The sequence below is a fragment of the Artibeus jamaicensis genome, unplaced genomic scaffold (genome assembly GCF_021234435.1).
Source record: "Artibeus jamaicensis isolate MK-2021 breed Jamaican fruit bat unplaced genomic scaffold, CSHL_Jam_final scaffold_1019, whole genome shotgun sequence".
In the NCBI taxonomy this organism is placed as follows: Eukaryota; Metazoa; Chordata; class Mammalia; order Chiroptera; family Phyllostomidae; genus Artibeus; species Artibeus jamaicensis.
Window position 1 is genome coordinate 20,778,690 of NW_026522025.1, and position 21,396 is coordinate 20,800,085.

At 36.1% G+C, this 21,396-nt stretch overlaps 1 pseudogene; it reads left to right on the forward strand.

The window, feature by feature from the left end:
• The first annotated feature begins 979 nt into the window (after positions 1-979).
• LOC119046148 (nucleosome assembly protein 1-like 1) lies at positions 980-2,203 on the forward strand (annotated as a pseudogene).
• The last annotated feature ends 19,193 nt before the right edge of the window (positions 2,204-21,396 follow it).

Genomic DNA, 21,396 nt, shown 5'->3' on the forward strand with positions numbered 1-21,396 from the left:
CCTTCAGTGGAAAAGGTGACAGGATACAAAAGCTAAAATTAATGATAAGTAACCCATACCAGAAGACTAGGATTACAGTTTGGGACTGGAATGGCCTCTAGTAGCAGAAGAGTGAAGGTGGATGCGCTGGAAAGAAGCTACTCATGGCAGACAAAAGTAAGACCCACAAACCTGAGCCGAGTCACTTTCTAGAAAGCCAGCCAGGAATCATGTTCAGAGGAACTTTGCCCAGGAGAGTCACCTGAAGGTACGGCAGGGCTCCAACAGAAAGGGATGTGTTAAACAGATAACAGGATGCCAAAGACTGAGACCTGGAAAAAGAAAGCCAGAAAAAATCTAGCTCTCCCAGAAATTTCAGCTGGGTGTTCCCAGTGAGAAAATCTCTGGAAAATACACAGAATTCATTAGAGAAAAAGTCCCCTTTCAAATCCACTATTTTCAGTAGGTACCAATATCATAGCAAATATACAGTAAAATAAGACCATTTAGTCCTGTATATAATCTCTTCTGCTCTGCTCACAGCTACAAAGCCAGGTTGAAAACCACAGTGAGAGAATGGAGCAGAAGTACATAGAAAGGTGGTGTCAGCTGCAAATAGAGAAAAATAAAAAATGAAAAGAGGTTGGCGAGTCCCTTTTTCCACCCCTGCAGGCTCCTGAGACTCAAACTACACCAAACTGAGGAGGTGAGAAGACCCAACTTCAACAGATGTTCAGAGTTTTCTTATTAAACTCTGTTGATTATTGTAGCAGCTGAATGGTAACTGTTTATGTGGCTAAAATGATTAAAATAAGTTTAAATATATGAGAATGACCATAAAATTATAGCAGACTTAGATTGCACCCAAGATGCAAAGGAAAATAAGCCCTCAGATTTAGATTTAAAATGAAAAATACTGCTTTTTAAGCACCATCTGCTCATAACACCTCCCGCTGCCACCCTGAGTCACTGACTGCACAGCTCTGGCACCTGGCTCTCCATGTTAGCCATCGGTATTTGGAGTTCTTACAACATAGAAGACATTGACACCAAAGAACAGTCTGAACCTGATCAAGATTTAGATGATGTTGAAGAAGTTGAAGAAGAAAGTGGTGAAGAAACAAAAATCAAAGCAAGTCAGCTGACTGTTCAGATGATGCAAATCCCTCAGATTCTTGCTGCCCTCTGAGAAAGCTTTGATGGTCTGGTAGAAACACGAACAGGATACATTGAAGGTTTGCCTAAGGTGTTTTTAAAGATGAGTGAATGCTCTCAAAAACCTCCAAGTTAAATGTGCACAGATAGAAGTCAAGCTCTATGAAGAAGTTCATGCTTAAAAGGAAGCATGCTGTTTTCTATCAGCCTTTATTTGATAAGCAATTTGAGATCATTAATGCTCTTTATGAACCTATGGAAGAAGGTGAATGGAAACCAGATAAGGAAGATGAAATTTTGGAAGAGGTGAAAGGAAAGATCAAGATTGATGATGAGAAAAAGGATGAAGGAAAATAAGATTTCAAGAGAATTCCTCAGTTTTGGTTGACTATTTTTGAGAATGTCAACTTGCTCAGTGATATAGTTCAGGAACGTGATAAGCCTATACTGAAGCACCTGAAAGATATTAAAGTGAATATTATTCTCAGATGCTGGCCAGCCTATGAGCTTTGTTTTAGAATTTCACTTTGAACCCAATGAATAGTTCACAAGTGAAGTGTTGACAAAGACATATAGGATGAGGTCAGAACCAGTTAATTCTGATCCCTTTTCTTTTGATGGACCAGAAATTGTGGGTTGTACTGGGTGCCAGATAGATTGGCAAAAATGAAAGAATGTCACTTTGAAAACTGTTAGAAAGAAGCAGAAAGACAAAGGATGTGGGACAGTTTATACTGTGACCAAAACAGTTTCCAATAATTCTTTCTTTAATTTTTTTTGCCCCTTCTGAAATTCCTGAAAGTGGTAATCTGGATGCTGCTGCTGAAGCTATCCTTGCTGCAGACTTTGAAACTGGTCACTTCTTACATGAGAATATAATCCCAAGATCAGTGTTGTACTCTACTGGAGAAGCTATTGAAGATGATGATGATGATTACAATGGAGAAAGTAAAGAAGCAGATGAGGAAGGGGAAGAAGAAGATAAACATGATCCAGACCATGACTCAAAGAAGGAGCAAAACCCAGCAGAGTGCAAGCAGCAGTGAAGCAGGATGTGTGTGGCCTTGAAGATAACCTGCACTGTAATAGCTTAAACACTGCTATTATTTACTTACAGCCTTATGTTTTTGTATTTTGGTAGACTCAGTAATTTTTGTAAAGGGAAGGAATTGATATTTTAAAGACAATTTTGTTCTACCTTGCATTTTAACTTTGGTTTTTCTGCCAGATACGTCGAACGCACAAATTCTTTCACATTTTCATTCATTTCTACATAGTTTGATTCTTCTGGGTTATTTTCATCATGTAATTATTAGATGACAGCTATGCAAATAAAAGTTTATAAATAAAAATATAAAATGAAAAAATACTATTTGACATTCTGAAATTTCGACATAATAGCTACAGTTGATTTTAGTTTTTTTTAAAAAGCATCCAGACTGATGATTATCAGCTTCACATGGACATGCTGCTCCTTAAACTATTTAAAATAATAAAATTCACCAAAAGAAGAAACGGAAAACAGAGTTCCCTAAGTCATGTGAAAAATCTTATTTTTACATAATTGCTTCATTTTGTTTTTATTTTTTTATTTTTTGACGTAAATATTATTTTTTAATATATTGTATTAATTATGCCATTACAGTTGTTCTATTCCCCCTTCATTCCCCTCCACCCTGCACACCCCTCCCCCACCATGCCCCCTTTAGTTTATGACCACCTGTCTCAAGTTCTTTAGATTCTATATTTCCCATACTATTCTTGCCCCCTCCTATCTATTTTCTACCTACCATCTATGCTACTTATTTTCTGTACCTTCTCCCCCCTTCTCCTTCTCCCACTCTCCTGTTGCTAACCCTCCATGTGATCTTCATTTCTATGGTTCTGCTCTTGATCTAGCTGTCCTCTTAGTTTGCTTTTCTTTTAGGTGTGGTTCTTCATAACTCTGAGCTTGCTGTCATTTCACTGTTCATCTTTTTTATCTTTTTTTTCTTAGATAAGTCCCCTTAACATTCCTTTAATAAGGGCTTGATGATGATGAACTCCTTGAATTTGATCTTATCTGAGAAGCACTTTATCTGCCCTTCCATTATAAATGAAAGCTTTGCTGGGTAGAGCAATCTTGGATGTAGATCTTTGGACTTCATAACTTGGAATACTTCTTGGATGTAGATCTTTGGACTTCATAACTTGGAATACTTCTTTCCAGCCCCTTCTTGCCTGTAAGGTCTCTTTTGAGAAATCCGCTGACAGTCTGATGGGAACTCCTTTGTAGGTGACTGTCCCCTTATCTCTTGCTGCTTCTAGGATTCTCTCCTTCATTTTAATCTTGGCTAATATAATGACGATGTGCCTTGGTGTGTTCCTTCTTGGGTCCAACTTCTTTGGGACTCTCTGAGCTTCCTGGATTTCCTGGAAGTCTATTTCCTTTGCCAGATTGGGGAAATTCTCCTTTATTATTTGTTCAAATAAGTTTTCCACTGGTGGCTGTTCCTCTTCCCCTTCTGGTACCCCTATAATTTGAATGTCGGAACGTTTAAAGATGTGCTGAAGGTTCCTAAGCCTCTCCTCATTTTCTTTTTTGAATTCTTGTTTCTTCATCCTTTTCTGTTTGGTCATTTTTCCCTCTTTCTGGTCCACTCCTTTGATTTGAGTCCCAGTTTCCTTTCCATTACTATTGGTTTCCTGTGTATTTCCATTCATTACAATTAGTTTAGCCTTCATATGTTCCTCTAATTTGTGACTAAAATCAACCAGTTCTGTGAGCATCCTGATCACCAGTGTTTTGAACTGTGCATCTGAAAGTCGGCTATTTCTTCATCCCTTAAATTTATTGGCTCAGGTGCTTTGAGTTGTTCTTGAGCCATGTTTTGATCCGTTTGTGCCTGTTACATATGAGGAGCGGAACCTTAGTTGTTCACCAGGGCGGGGCCACCGAGGGTGCTGGTTTGTGATGCTGTATGTGGGGGCGGGGTCAGAGAGGGACAATAGTGGTCCCCTCGGCTGCTTCCTGCCGCTGGGGCCTGTGCGGTCCATCTGACTGATTGCTCCTTCACCGGTTTATCTGCTCGGGAATATGTGACCTCGATCAGCCCTCAGTAGGTCCGCTGCTTTGCACCCTCAGTGGGTCCCCCTGCTCCTCCACACCTGGGATCCACCCATGGCTGCTGGTATACCTGAGTTGCATGCCCTGGTCCACTGGATCTTTTCTGCCTAACCCCGCTCTGCTGCTGGCTCTGCCCCTCTTACCAGTTTGGCTGAAGGGGTCGTTGTTGTCAGACTTCCGTGTAGTTCAATTTTCTGTGGTTTGGCTGCATTTTTGTTGCTAAAACTTTGTTGTTTTTAGACTTGGTTGTTGGGGAAGGTTCAGTGCTTCCACCTATGCCTCCATCTTGGTGGAAGTCCTCATTTTGTTTTTAAATATACATAATACTTTTTAAAATTTATGACATTTTTCTGAAAGTTATCTCTAACAATTTGCCATGTAATTTCTTAGCTAAAAATAAATCTTTACTCTCACTTATACACTAAATGGGTAATACAGAATGTAAGCTATGCCTGGAGAACAAAATATAAATATGCAAAATGTTATAAATGTCCACCTAAAAATAATGTGATCAATATTACTGTTGTGCACTGACAAAGAGATATTTTACTTTTGTTTTAAACAAAATTATATGCAATGACCATCAACATAATGTGCCAAAAAGCATGCATTTCAAAATGAAATACTTATCCATTTCTTGATAAAGAAAATGACTTCTCATTTCTATGAAGAAATGCACTGCATGTGAAGGGCATCATAAATTTTAAAAAATATTCATGAATAAATGATATTATTGAACACCTAAAGAAGTAGAAAGAGGATTGGTCATGGAAGCTATTGGACTTAATCTAGTTTACTTATATAATAGTTGTTGGTCTTCAGCAAGTCATTTAATCTTTCTCTATATGGCACCTTAGCAGAGGAAACAAAATCAAAACCAAATCAAAAACAAAAAGGAGTTAGAGATTGCTATAGAGTTTTAAAAATCTATTCACATAATATCTATTCCATTCTACTCCTGTTGAAGTACTATATAATTGTATATACTTTACAGGTTTAAAATATAAATTTTTCGTAGGTTTAGTGGTGTTTCTAAAGCCACATAGAAAGTTAAAGATATAGTCAGGGGTTTTTTTTAATATTCTGGTTGTTTATCTCTATACAACAACCTTGCCTTCCCACCTCCACCCAAAATTCAATGGTATGAAAGAAAAACTTTTTCGTTATCTCATAGTTTGGTGTATTTACTAGCATCAGATGTTTCACATGATATCAGTGCTTCAATCATTTGGGGCCATTTGGGCTAGAAAATTAGAGGTGGCCCTCTTATGTGGCAGAGCTGATATTGTCTGTTGACCAGCCATTCAGCCAAGGGCAGTAAAACAGAATGTCTACACATTGTTTCTTCATATGGCTTGAGCTTTTCATGACACAGTGGTTGATTTTCAAGAGGAAGACTCACAAAAGCAAGAGTTCCAAAAGACCAAGAAGGAAGCAACAAGGCCTTTTATGATCTAGCCCTGGAAGTCAAGCAGTGTCATTTCTACTATGTTTTATGTTTACAGAGGACCAGACTTGACTTATAGTGGAAGGAAGCAAACAAAGACATCAATACCTAGAGACTGAGGTCACCATAGGGAAGTCTTGCAGACCAGCTAACACATCAAATATAAAGGCACTGCATCAAATCTTTTTTGTTTAATAGTATCTGATCCAATTATTTTAAACTGTGAAATAAGGTTGATAAATATAAAATTGAAAAACAATGAATGACTCATCAAAGTCGAATACTTTACCTTTGTCTACTATACTAGCAGAACACTTTAACCATATGACATGTTCATAGGAATCTAAAGCAAATTATCTGTCTGCACATCTAATTATCCCCCTACTAAAAACTAATTATATCTAAAGTGGAGAGTAAGAATATGAAGCTCAATATTAATCTTACCTGTGTTGAAATCCTGACTTTGCCAATTACTAGATGTATAACATTGACATAGTAAAGGATAATATTACAAAACTTCAATATACTTGTTAGTAAAATATAATAATAATAAATGATTATAAAGTAGCTACTGCTCTGCTGGTTGTGAGCATTAAATAATATAGTGCTTTGGGAATGCTTAGTAGGAAAGTTGAAAGGTAGTGAGTTGTTAAATAGAAGGTAGCTACTTTTATTACAGCTATAGCCAGAAAACATTAAATACAGCAAATATAGTTTTTAGACTATAAACTGAGGGATCAGAAAAAGAAACTATTTTCTCTACGTGAAATAGAATTTGATTTTATTTCAAGATTCCATTTTAAGGCTCTGTAAGGGGCAGTTTTGTCTCAGTCAGTGCAAGGGTATTTCAATAAATATATGCCCTTTCCACCTTTCCCTAAGGCAGAGTGTGGGGCAGAATGTAGGGCAGAGTTTTGTACAACCAAAAGGAGGATAACAACCAATCTAGAATCAATAAACAACCAGAAGTGCCAGAAAATCAAGCTGTGTGGAACTCTGACAGCCATGGAATTAAAGAAACAGTCAACCAGAACAACCAGACTGGTGAGACAGGCAGACAGAGAGGAGGAGGCAGCAGACCTTGTGGGAGGGCTGGCTAAATAGGAAACTGAGACTCAGAGCTGACTGTGGACTAAGGCAGGAGTTGCCGGGGTGGGAGAAACTCCCAGTCTCACACGAGGGTTCCTTGGAAAGTGGGCTAGAGTCCAGCAGGCAAGCTGCGCTTTCTCTCTCTGGGCCCTCCCCCACAGACAGCACTGCAGTGCAGCAAAGAGGGTTGCCCCACCCTGGTGAATACCTAAGACCCTGCCCCTTCTTACAACTTAATAAGTGTGCCAAGATAAAGTAATACGCCCCAGATGAAAGAAGAGAACTAAACTCCAGAAAAAGGAGCTAAGTGCTAAGGAGATGGCCAACCTATCTGATGGAGAGTTGAAAGCCCTAGTAATCAAAATGCTCACAGAACTGAGTGAGCTTGGTCAAAAAATGAAGGAACCAATAAGGATATCCAAAGTGAAGTAAAGCAAAATATTCAAGGGACCAACAGTGACAGGAAGGAAACCAGGACTCAAAGAAACAATTTGGAACAAAAGGGAGAAATAAACATCTAACTGGAACAGAATGAAGAAACAAGAATTCAAAAAAATTAAGAAAGGCTGAGGAATCTCTGGGACAACCTAAAACATTCTAATATCTGAATTATAGGGGTGCCAGAAGGAGAAGAACAGCAGCAAGAAATTGAAAACTTATTTGAACAATAAACTTCACCAATCTGTAGAAAGAAATAGATTTTCCAGGAAGTCAAGGAAGCCCAGAGAGTCTCAAAGAAGGTGGACCCAAAGAGGAACACACCAAGGCACATCATAAATATATTAGCTAAGATCAAAGATAAGGAGAGAATCTTAAAAGCAGCAAGAGGAAAGGAGAGAGTTACTTACAAAGGAATGCTCATAAGACTATCAGCTGATTTCTCAAAAGAAACCCTGCAGGCAAGAGCAGTCTAGAAATAAGTATTTGAGTCATGAAAGGCAAGGACCTACATCCAAGATTACTCTATCAAGCAAACCTATCATTTAGAATGGAAGGGAAGATAAATTGCTTTCCAGATAAGGTCAAGGTAAAGGAGTTCTTCATCGCCAAGCCCTCCTTATATGAAATGTTAAAGAGACTAATATAAGAAATTGAAAAAGATAAAAAACTATGAACAGTAAAATGACAACAAATTCACAACTGTCAACAAATGAACCTAAAAAAATAAAAATAATAAAAACAAAACTAAGCAAACAACTAGAACAAGAACAGAATCAGAGATGGACATCACATGGAGGGTTTTCAGTGGGTAAGGAAGGGGAGGAATAAGGGGGAAAAGGTATAAAGGAATAAAAAACACAATTGGCAGGTGTAAAGTAGACAGGGAGAGGTCAAAATGGTATAGGAAACAGTATTCAAAGAACTTATATGTACAACCTATGGACATGAACAAAGGGGGGTAATGCTAGAGGTCTGGGGGATGCAGGGTGGAGAGGGGGTAAATGGTGAAAATTGGGAAAACTGTAATAGCATAATCAATAAAATATACTTTAAAAAAAGAGTGTGAGGCAAACAAGGAAATCTCAAATAACCGCATGAATATGAGAGAGCAGAGCCCTCTAAGCTACATGTTCCTGAATAGGTTGAGAAAATTGGTAGATGCCCAATTCTTCTGGCCCCTTAACTACATTGTACCTGGACCAAAGACCCTTAAGTTTTACCAGTTACCTCATGATCTTGGATTGATTTGGAAACATCAGATATTTTCCATGGGCTAGAGAAGACTAAGGAAGTAGCTCAGAGAATAAACCGGACCAGGAGAGGCCTTGTGTCTGGGTTCAGGAATTGCAATAATTCTCAGACAATGGATGACAGTGGGCCCATGTGATTCAAGGCTGGAGGGCCCCCTCTGTCCATCCCGTCCCACTCCTTGAGCTTGCCAGAGTCAAAGATACAATTCTGGGAATGGAGTGATAAGGCAAAATACAAAACTGACAGATTAGAGTTAGATGCCAAAAATAATTTTCATTGCGTTATGGAGAGAATAATATTTTTTTCTACATGAATTTCTTGCTTTTGCTTGCATTTGTACCAGTTGCATATGGATTCAAAGGAAATGTAATTATAAATATTTCTCATATTTTTAAAAGCAGAACAAATTATAGGTTTTATATCAGATATGGAAACCCTATCACAACTTATCATAAAATCAGTTTAAAGAGTTATTCTTGTTGTTAGATAAATTAGCTATGGTTAGAGTTGGAAATGTATTAAATCCAACACTATTAAATCATTTCCATGCGTAACTTTATAAAAAATCTATGTTGTTTCATCTGTGGTTTTACTGTCATTATTGTTTTGAAATGGACTCATTGAATTATCAGAAAACAGACTAGAATAATAGGGTGTAAGTCAGCATAAGTAGGTGATACTTACGCTGAGGATTTCAAAACTTTTCAGAGGCTGTAGAGATCTTCCTGACAGTTGTTCAAAAGGCCATCTGCAAGTATGAAGGACAGCAATATTCACTTCTAATAAGTTTGCATTTGTCCAGCCATGACATGGGACTTACTATCTCAAAACAATTGTACTACTGCGACTTAATATATCATTTTCTCTTGTTTTCCAAGTAGTACAGCGATACATTTATATGGTGCCATGTCAAACTTTGTAAATCAGCCTCTGAAACAAAGGATATAGTCACAAAACAAAAGCATGTGCGCAAAGGCTTGAGCTCACAAGTCACAGCCCACTGAGCAACCTTCCCAAAAATCGTCTATCTCAGCTCTTGTCAGCAACTTGTCCAGAACATGCTGCATTTTGCATCTTTCCTTTCACCAAACTCACCCAGGCTGATGACATGCAATCAAAACTGCAGAAACAAATCAATGAATGTCTTACTCTCTAAGGTCTTTGTTGACTTGTCCAGTGATTGGTGACAGTGGATCCAGCAACTTAAGAACAGCGTGGCATGGCCAAACCACATGTGTCTTTTTTTCTTTCATTGCTCACGGAGCAGGATCAAGCAGCATGATTATTTCTAAGTTACTATGAAGAGTATTTTGTTGGGATATTGTGCAAAACTGTACCCCTTTGAGTCATTTTGTAATTAATTCTTAGGAAATGGTGGAGGAAAACCTTGATGTTCTCATGCAAAAATAAAGCCACCGTGAAAACTTCCGACTTGATGTGGAAACAACCTCACTAGCACACCTGGCCCACAGTGGGGGAGGGGTAGGACTCGAAGTGCGCTGCCCAGGATGCATTCATGGGGATCTTCCGCCGCGGAGATCAAAGAAAGTCCATGTAAATGAAAACTTCAGGATTTCACAAAAGGAAATAGTCTGAGATCCCTTCACGCATTTGCTGTCAACTTCATTTCGTCCCTTAGTGATCAAGGAATACTCTGCACCTTAGAACTAGTTTCTGAGAAGAAGTCAGATGTAATTTTTATCTTTGTTCCTTTGGAGGTAAGGTATTCTATTTTTTTCTTTCTTTCTTTCTTTTATTCAGTATATTTTCTTTTTTTTCAGTGTTCTCATCAGTTAGGAATTTCTTTTTTTTAATATTAAATTTTACTTAGTTACTTTTCAAGTACATTTTTTTAATCTATTTCTCCCATCCCACCCCCCCTGCCCCATCTCCCCCCTCCCTCCCATTCCCCCCCCAGTCCTCATCTCTGTGTCTTTCATACTTGTTCCTCAAAATCCCTCCCCCTTTTTCCCCTTAAGTTCCCTTCCCTCTCCCTTTTCTTCACTTTGATTTTCTATGGTTTAAAACTGACATGCCAAGGTAGTTTTAGGGGCATTTATCATGTGTGGTGTTCTCTGAAATTTCTGGATCTTCGATTTGGTGCCTGACATTAATTTGGAGACATTCTCAGTCATTATTGTTTCAAATGTTTCTCCCCTCTTTCTTTTTTCCCCTGGCATTCCCATTACATGTATGTTGCCCCTTTTATAATTGTCCCACAATCCTTGGTTCTTGTGTTCTGCTTTTTTTCCAGTCTTACTTGTCTTTGTTTTTAGTTCTGTAAGGGTTCTAGTGAGATATTTAATTTTGCAGTTGTAAAAATTTTTAATGTATGTGTAAACTGTTTAGTAATTGTGCATAGTTCACTCCAAACTACAGATTCAAACTTTTCAAGAACAAAAATCTCAAATGGGTGGCCGCTAGGTGAAAATTACTGTTAAAATTTAGGATTCCCTTTTTAGTAGGAAGACTAGGCAAGCTATAATCTGAACATACTGGTGCTATAGCAAGGTTCCATATTTTTAGCATAAGGATGTCCTTTTATAAAGGATACTATATTTCACCCAGCACTTTCAAATAAAACCCACCTTAGCTACTAAGAAAGAAATGAAAACTTGATAGTTATAATGCATTCTTGAGTACTGAATGAGTTAGTGAATGGATACCAATTTTTCAATTACCTACTTCTTGCAAGTCCTTGAAGAGCAAGCATTCACTCACTAAGCATGAATTGTACAAGGGACGACATAAGTAGGTTTACAACTGTCTGTATGGAAAAGGCCACGCAGGTCATGATTATTACAGTAGTTTTATGTTTCGTGTACTCACAACTAAAATCTACTTTTGCCCAACCTTGTATTCGTAGCACTTACAAATTACTTTTCTGTCTTAGTGTCAGAAGAACACGTTTCTGAGCCAATATTACCAAAGTTGTTGCCTTTTTAAGTTTCATTGCAATGTGAAATATACCTTTAATAAAATATACCTAAAATAAAGCTTTAATTATCAAGTGAAGAAATTAGTAAAAAAACAATATCATAAGAAAAGGTTGTATTCAGAGAGTGACTGCCATAAAACATCTAGAGAGAAATGTTTCCCTGACCACTGACTTCCTGCCTTTACTAAAAATTATTTCCTGGCAATTTCTCTCTTCTCTATCCTTCTGCACTCTAGGTTATCAGGCTAAATACTTAATTTTAATAGTAACCCCTTATCTTAAGCAGTCAGTATAGTGCATTTAAAATAATTGTGTGGCAAGGGCACACATTTGGATTCAGGTACAGTTTTGGTAATCATCACCTAAAGTCTCTTCCCAGCTTCTTTGCCATTTTTCATCCTCATCTGGAAACAATGCTCAACCCTAATTCCCCATCTATTCATTTATTTAACAAATATTTATTAAGTTCATAGTGTGTGCCAAACCCTGTAATGACATAAACCAAATAAATGTGGCTCTAGCCTTATGAAGCCTAAAATAGTGATAAATTTTTATGTTTATAAAGTAATTAAAATTTTGATAAGTAATATAAAGTATACATATATACAGAGAGAAAAAGTATAACAGAGTATTGGTCTCAAGGGAGACAAGAAATGATGTTTGCCTAGACCAACATAGTAGGGAGGTTGGAAACAAGTAGACAGAGGGGAGATTTGAAATATAATTTGGAAATAGAACTGACAGAACATAAATGGACATTTTAGAGTGGGCACAGAAGGAGGGGCAAATATAGATTAAGGTTTTTGTCACTAAGCTAAGGAGCAAATGTGTTGGCAAATGTTAAAAATCCATGTGTACCTGCTGTGTCTGAGACACCGGAGGTGTGCCTGAAGTGGTTATTCAGAACTGAGATAACTGGGAGATACCTGACTATTCAAAGCTAACATATAGGAGAGATCCTAGACTGCAGATAGAACTTTGCAGTCACTGTTATGGAAACTGACACCGTGAGATGGGATGACGTCACTCATGAAAAGTGTCAGAACGAGATACTTCCAGAAAACAAGCAATATTCGGACTGCACAAACTTAAGGCAAATGACAAGGAGGCTTCACAGGAGCTATAGAAATGAATGAGACACAGGACTCCTAGAAGCCCAGCAAATGACACGTCCGGGGAAGAGGAGATTGATCACTCTTGTCAAATACCAGCAATAGGAAATGAGATACGGAGTAAGTTGATACAGAAAATTTTGCTGATGTGGAGGTAGGTTTTTTTAGTAAGATGATAAAGGATAAAAAGGATGTAGTAGCAACCAAATTTGATCTTTTAAATACACACATCATATTAATTATTATCTTGCTTTAAAACCATGGTAGCTTTCCATTATATGAGAAATAAAATATTACCTTTCTGCCATGGCCTCCTCAAATTCATCCTCACTATTGTGCTATCCTTAAAATGCTTCTCACTGATTTTTTCACATCCCAATAAAACAAGAGATTTTTATTAGGTTAAGGCCTTTGAAATGGCTTTTCCTCCTTTAAAAAAAGTCTTCACACTTTTATTTCAGAGAGTTTATCTCCTTATTGATTTTAAACAGCTCTTTAATATATCTGTAGTGAATTTTCCAAGGATATTTTAGAGTCTACATTATATTTTCAAAATGCAAACATTTTCTGAAACGTTTTAGACACCAATAGAAAAATGAAAAAAAAAAAACAGATTCTGCCAATTCACAAGAACTCATTTGCTAGGGGCAAAGTATTATTTTTAAATATGCAAATGAGACCACAACAAAGTTAGCTTAATTTTCTTTCCAGTGGGTTTCCATTGTAATTGGAAGAACATCTCACCACAGGCTAAAAGGCCCTGGTCATCCAGGACCTTCCTGTGTCTCCCTACTCACCTTGTGCCACTTTTCCTCTTGCTTTCTCCTCTCTAGCCACAATGACCTGCTCTGGGTTCCTAAAACACACCAAGTTCACCTCTGCTTTTCTCTTTGAATTTAATGCTCCTCATTAACTTCTTTGTCACTCAGGTCTCAGCTAAAAGGACACTTCCTCAAATGCTACCTCATTCTTTTGCTTAGAGCTAGTCTTCGCTCTTCTAATTACATATTTGATTGTTGGTCACCCCTCCAGAATGAACTTTCATGGGGGCAAGGTCTCGGTTTTGTTCACTGCTGTAGTCTGAAAATAGGGCACAATGCTAAGGTCCACAGTTGTTTTCTTGAAAGAATTAATTAACGGATGAAGGCGAAAAGTACCTAAGGGGGTTGTGGCTTAAATGAAAGAACTTTTGTTGGTTTTCATTTATAAAGTGAGACACGTTTGAGTTTTTCAGTACTGTTGGGAAACAGACTATATATATGAGGGCAGGTCATATATATATACACTCACACGAAAGAGAGAAAGGAAAATTGACTGAATAAACTCTCTGGGAGATTTAAAACATAACACTATTCTCTACAGTAGCCTACATTTTCTATTTCATATAAGCTACTCATACTTGCTTTAAGATGATGATTTTTTTAAGCCCTGTGGTAACAGTTTCAAGACAACAATCGCATTTTGAAATATACTATTCTTGGGAGGAAAAGAACTCAACAAAAACTGGTACTTGAAAATGAGGTCAATAAGAAAGACAATTTCTGAATCTTTCACTCACACTAATATATGTCATTCAGCATGAGGCAAATGGGACCAAGGCAATACCACAGGAACTGCAGAGAAAATTATTTCTCCAATTTACAAGAGCTAAAAGATGTAGGTATATTATTTCCTTTGTCGACTTTCTGTATTTCTCATATCAAACCATTTTCAACAGCCTCTTGACTGTGCCATAGCTGCACTGCACTTCTTAAAGACCCCCAAATGACCCAGAGATTTCAACAAACTCTCACTGATCTCACTCTACTTCATTAAGTGTGCTAATCATCAACAGGGGTAGTTAAAAACACAAACCGCGTATGTTTTCAGATGGCTGCCTAACTTCGATCCTTCTTTTCTACTCCATGAACCTAGAATTATTCTTTTAAATATATGTTGAATCAAAGTAACACATTGATTTCTACCATCCATTGTCTAAAACACTTCCCTGATTTACTGGGGCTGACTGACCATGGGCTCCGACGCTCTTCTTGGTCTGCCTCTTTCCTTTTTCATCTTTATCCACACCTCCTCACAATTTGTGTCTTATGTTCTAGACATGGTAAACTGCCTACATATTTTTAAATAAACCATGTATTCATGCCTATTAGACTTTTATTACATGTTCTCACTTCCTGAAAATTATAAAATGTCTTTTCTTATAATAATTGCAATCATCTTCAATGTGTTCCTAGACCGATATCTCTACCTCCACCCTCACCCAGCATTTTAGTGGTCCTTCACCTCAGTGATCCCAATACTATACTGAAATTCTCACACTGAAATGATCACATTTTACCTTAATTGTTGATGGACTTTTCTGAAGAAACACACATTAAGGTGCATTTTGGAGAAAAAAAGACTTAGGTACAAAATGGTTCCACAAAGTATTAGGTGAAAATTTTGAACAAATTAAAAGACTTTTTCCATTTCTTTATCTGAATTGTGGGATTAATAATCATGAAGTCATTAATTTGATGCCCTCATTTATCACAAAACATGGCATATAAAAGGCACATAAAAAGAAGTCAATCTGTATCAGTCCAGGTCCCTTTACTCCCCATGGGTACACAAGCTGTTAGGGAACAGTGATTCTGCCATATGTTTCTCTGTATTCCAGCAGTTGACATAGCATTGGAACATCACAGTTCTCAATAAATCTTATAGATAATGAAGTATTGTGAAGGTACAACGTGTGGTGAGGCATAGAAATTTTGCACGATATTGTCATGACAGACCTCAAAATATACTGCTTCATTATAGACACATACAGCACCTCAAAGTAGAGATTCCACCTTTATTTTCACTAATTGTAAATAACTTTCCTCATGATTTATTCTAAAGAATTTGATTATATATTTTCCTCCCAGAGGACTCTTAAACAAGATTAAACAGAATATTATCTGTCAAAATAAATATCTTAATTTTAGAGTCAGTATCTTTTCTTAAATATTTTTATTTTTATTTTTTAATATATTTTATTGACTATGCCATTATAGTTGCTCTATTCCCCCCTTCATTCCACTCCACCCTGCACACCCCTTCCCCCACCATTCCTCCCCTTTAGTTCATGAACATGTGTCTCAAGTTCTTTAGATTCTATATTTCCCATACTATTCTTGCCCTCCCCCCTATATATTTTCTACCCACCGTCTATCCTAATTATTTTCTGTACCTTCTCCCCCCTTCTCCTTATCCCACTTCCCTGTTGCTAACCCTCCATGAGATCTTCATTTCTATGGTCCTGCTCCTGATCTAGCTGTCCTCTCAGTTTGCTTTTGTTTTAGGTGTGATTCTTAATAACTGTGTGTTTGCTGTCATTTCACTGTTCATCTTTTTTATCTTTTTTTTTTTTAGGTAAGTCCCTTTAACATTTCATATAATAAGGGCTTGGTGATGATGAACTTGAATTTGATCTTATCTGAGAAGCACTTTATCTGTTCTTCCATTCTAAATGAAAGCTTTGCTGGATAGAGCAATCTTGGATGTAGGTCTTTGGATTTCATGACTTGGAATACTTCTTTCCAGCCCCTTCTTGCCTGTAAGGTGTCTTTTGAGAAATCTGCTGACAGTCTGATGGGAACTCCTTTGTAGGTGACAGTTCCCTTATCTCTTGCTGCTTCTAGAATTCTCTCCTTCATTTTAATCTTGGCTAATATAATTATGATGTGCCTTGGTGTGTTCCTTTCTTGGGTCCAACTTCTTTGGGACTCTCTGAGCTTCCTGGATTTCCTGGAAGTCTATTGCCTTTGCCAGATTGGGGAAATTCTCCTTTATTATTTGTTCAAATAAGTTTTCCACTTGTGGCTGTTCCTCTTCCCCTTCTGATACCCCTATAATTCGGATGTTGGAACGTTTAAAGATGTCCTGAAGGTTTCTAAGACTCTCCTCATTTTTTTTAATTCTTGTTTCTACATTCTTTTCTGTTTGGTCATTTTTTCCTCTTTCTGGTTCGCTCCTTTGATTTGAGTCCCAGTTTCCTTTCCATTACTATTGGTTTCCTGTGCATTTCCATTCATTTCAATTAGTTTAGCCTTCATATGTTCCTCTAATTTGTGACTAAAATCAACCAGTTCTGTGAGCATCCTGATCACCAGTGTTTTGAACTGTGCATCTGAAAGTTGGGCTATTTCTTCACTGCTTAGATTTATGGCTCTGGGGCTCTGAGTCGTTCTTGAGCCATGTTTTGATCCGTTTGTGCCTGTTACGTATGAAGAGTGGAGCCTTAGGTGTTCACCAGGGCGGGGCCACCGAGGTTGCTGGTTTGTGACACTATGTGTGGGGGTGGGGTCAGAGAAAGACAATGGCGGTCCCCTCTGCCACTTCCTGCCACTGGGGCCTGCACTGTCTGTTTCACCACTCGCTCCATCACTGGTTTATCTGTACATGAATATGTGATCATGGTCGGCCCTCAGTGGGTCCGCCCACTACTCCACACCTGAGATCCACCGAAGGCTGCCTGCGAGCCTGGGTTGCCCGCCCCAGTAGGTCAGGTGGATCTTTCCTGCCTGCCCCCACTCTGCTGCTGGCTTCACCCCTCTTACTGATTTGGCTGATGGGTTCGTTGTCAGACTTCCGTGTAGTTCAATTTTCTGTGGTTTGGCTGCATTGTTGTTGCTAAAACTTTGTTGTTTTTAAACTTGGTTGTGTGGGAAGGTACAGTGCTTCCACCTACACCTCCATCTTGGTGGAAGTCTAGAGTCAGTATCTTTTTAATGGGTGTGTTATAAACGCTATAGAAAGATAATAGAAAATATATAAATAATATTGAAACTAAGTGGTGTCTTTGTATTGCCTTTGAGAAGTATATCATTACAGATGACTTGAATCAATATTGTCAAAGCATCAGTGTGTAACGGAAAGCATGTCAGTACCAAGGAAAAAGCTTTGCAGACTATTTCTTATCGAGACAGGCAATTTGGGTTCTAGATGCAAATTGGTTACATTCTTGTTCTGTGCTTTTGGCAAGTCTCTAAGTCTCTTCCTAACAGAACTATCCTCAGCAAAATAATGAGACTAACACCTCTTTTTTCGGCTACCACATTCTTTTATTATTAGACTAAAATGTGATAATAAAAATAAATGCTGTTTGAAACTTTTAAAAAGTGTACAAATTTAAAGAACCTTAAGTGCTAGTAAAAGTAACAAATGAGAGGTACCAAAGCAGTGGTTTAACGGAACTGTTTTTACTAAATGAAAGCAGGTTAGAAAAAAAATCATTTACAGCTAGCTACTTTGGCTACACTTTATTTTTAAGGGGTATTTTTAAACAGGCTAGAGAATACTATTTCTAAAAAAAGAAACAGGCTGAAGAATACTGTTTTACAAAAGTGCTAAGTGACTCTATGTTAAATGTGAGATTAATGAGAAAGAAGTACACTTAAAAAGAGATTATCATTCGGCTGACAAGGGATTTGTGTGAAGTTTTAAACGGTATGGTATTTCCTGTATTTCTGAATGTATACGCCTGGTATGTGTATGAATGTACTTATTCATTCCAATAAGTAAACAGGCAAAGCTAACAGAAAGGTATAGGGTAACATAGTAAGAAGCCATTCATATTTTATAGGCTGTTATGGAACAAAGTCATCTCTGTTAAAAAAAAACACACACACACACATTAGAAATACTTTTTCTCATGCTGATATCTATTTACATGAAACAATTGACCTCACAGAAATCTACTCAAATTATATATTATTTTACAGTATAATTCCTACATACATTTAATTGTAAAACACTATTATGAATTTTATTGTTTACACCATCAATATATGTTTTATTTTACGAGAATTTTGTTGTTGTTTCTTCTCAGTCTTTGCACTATTTTTCAATGGATTTCAGTTCTCTTGTCTTGGCTCATTTTCTTATTTTATTTCTGTCTGAAATATAGTTTTTGAAATTTGTTTTAAGAAAGGGGACTTCGTTTTTGGTAAGGTCTTTTAGTTTTTTTAATCTGAAATTTTCTTTATTTCTTCTTTCCTATACAGATAGTTTTCCTGAGTATTCTTTTGAAATCATTATTGAAGTAAACTTTTAGCCTAATGATTATATTTATCAAGCAATCAGTCTAATTATTATTACCCTTGCAAAAAATCTATTGTTCATTGTTGATTTTCATATCCTTTCTTTGTTTTTGGATATATGGTAGTTTCAATATATTTCTGTAGGTCAACATGCAGAAATTCTCATGCTGTAAAAATATAATTTTTTCTTTTTATATTGTCTTTGACTGCATATATTTTTCATTGTATTTGACCAGAAAGTTACATATGTGGTTACTCACAGATCATATTAACTTTTTAACATAATTATAGGTTAAGGGGAAATTATATATATGTATTTATGTGTGTGTATGTATCACACACACCGTATTTTTTAGACCATAAGATGCACCTAGATTTTAGAAAAGGAAAATAGAAAAAACAAATTTGAAGCAAAAATGTGGGAAAATATTTAATAGCATAAATAACATGGTATTTCACCAATGTAATCCAAATACGGTACATATATATGTATATGTTTAAGTAGGTCCCATATACCCTTCATGCATTCTCCCCCAATGTTGTCTCTTTGATCAGAAATGTTTCCTGATGATTTAAAGTTTTACTAACTTTCCTTTTTAGTTGTTATCCTTAAATTTATTTTTCTAATACACTGTGAGTTATTTACCATCTTTATCTATTTTGAACAAAATGATAACTTTTAAGTACATTACCATCTCCAAAATTACTCTCCCATTTTCTATATTACAACCTAAACTTTTAGCTCCAATTTTTAAACACATGTATGTACACAATTGTGTTTATTATTTTAGCTGTCATGTTAATTGGTTCTACTAATGTATTTGAATCATTTTCCTGTATGTCCTCTCTGTCGCTTCTTGTTTCCTTCTCTTTAACCTGAGAGTTTGTTTTCCCACTTGTAAAGTACATGCTTTTTAAATTATTTCATTCAGAGTGTGTGGGTGGCAATTTTCTCTGTCTTTGTATGGATGAAAATTTATTAATTTTATTCTCACTCTTAATAATTCATCTATACAGATAATTCTTCATTGACAGTTATTTTCCTTTAGCACTTTAAAATATGACTTCACTATTTTCTGGCATCTATTACTGCTAAAGAGAAAACCCTTATAAGGCTAAGGTTTTTTGTTGTTTTTTTTTACTTTTAAGTAAAATCTAAGAAATTTTGTTGGTAAACCATTATTCTTGAGTTTCCTTTTAATGGAGAAAAGTGTGTATCCTTCTTTCCTCCCTTCTTCTTCCCTCCCTTCTATATATTTTATTTATTGTGTGCTGTTTACATTCAATTTAAATTAAGTACTATGTCTTTCAATTATGGAAAGTTCTCAACAATTATTTTAGTAAACATTTATTCTCTCTCTGATTTTTTTTTAATTTGAAACATCAGAGAGAGATTAACTTTGGGATTTTCAACAATTTTTTTAATGTTTCATCACTTATCTTTAAAACATTTTGTCTATCTCCCAGTTCTCCATTCAGTGAAATTTTTGTAGCACCATCCTCCAATTTAATAACCTTCTTCTCTACTGTGTCACATCAGCATTTATTTCAGGTTGTGCATTTATTAATTTGTGAGCATTATTTGCTCTTCCATTATTTACAATTAATTTTTGTTTCACAGATGTCTATTTGATACAAATGCTATAATTAATTAATTTAGTAAGTAAAACACTATTTTATTTTTTATTATATATTTTATAAAGTAAAATGCACAGATTTTTAATAACAGTTGAGGTATTTGCTAAGTACATACAGTAAAATTTATATACACACTTATTACAATACAGTATCTTCATTATCCCAGAAAGTTCTCAGATGCCTGGTACCACAGACTTAACCAATGTTCTGAATTTTATCACCAAATTTGCCTATTTCAGAATTTTATATAAGTGGGACCATTTATGTCCATCATCTTTCATTTAGAATAATGTGTTAGAGATTCATTCATTTTTACATGTATCATAAATGCATTTATTTTTATTGCTTAGTAGCAGCCAAAAAATCACACATGGTTTGGGTGTATTTAAAACCTTGCATTCACACTAATATTTCCAATCCCCACGTGACACAAGCTTTAGTCTACCATCATTCCTCTCTTTCTGCCTTCTAAGAAATCTGCCCCCATCTTCAATGTATTTATGTTTGCTTAATCCTTCTGTATATAATTAACTTCCTTCCACATGGACTCTTTCTTCAGCAGAACTGAACTATGTCTGTACTGCTCCAACATTCAATACTATTTGGCTCCAAATAAAACTATTTTAAATAAAATGAAAAGGATAAAAGAGTCTATAATTTATCTTTTGAAGATATCTATTATTTCCCTTTTCATTAAGTATACTTTATTTTCTGAATAATGTGTGTATCTATGCATATGCGTGTGATGGCTATGATTCAACAAGATAACTTGACTTATGTGTTATGACATTTTAATCTGCACACTCATCTACAGTGTGTATTTTATTTTTAGTTTTAATTTTTATTATTTTGTTTGTTTTCCTCCTGCTTCTATTTTTATATCTGATGGTTTTACATTTAATTCTTCAAATATCTTAGAATAAAAATTTTTTTCAAGAAAAATAAAACATAAGCACAGTAATCTTAAAAATAAAAAGGTAATTTGTAAAATAAAATTTGCCTCACAAGATAATAAAAGCATGTTATGAAGCAATAATAATTAAAGTGTCAAATTGGTATAAGTACTTCCAAATGTTTTACTATGAAATATTTTAATATTATTGTTATACCCATTTATTTATTAACTTTTATGATTATTTCTTGTTCCATAAGTTATTTTTACACACACATACATG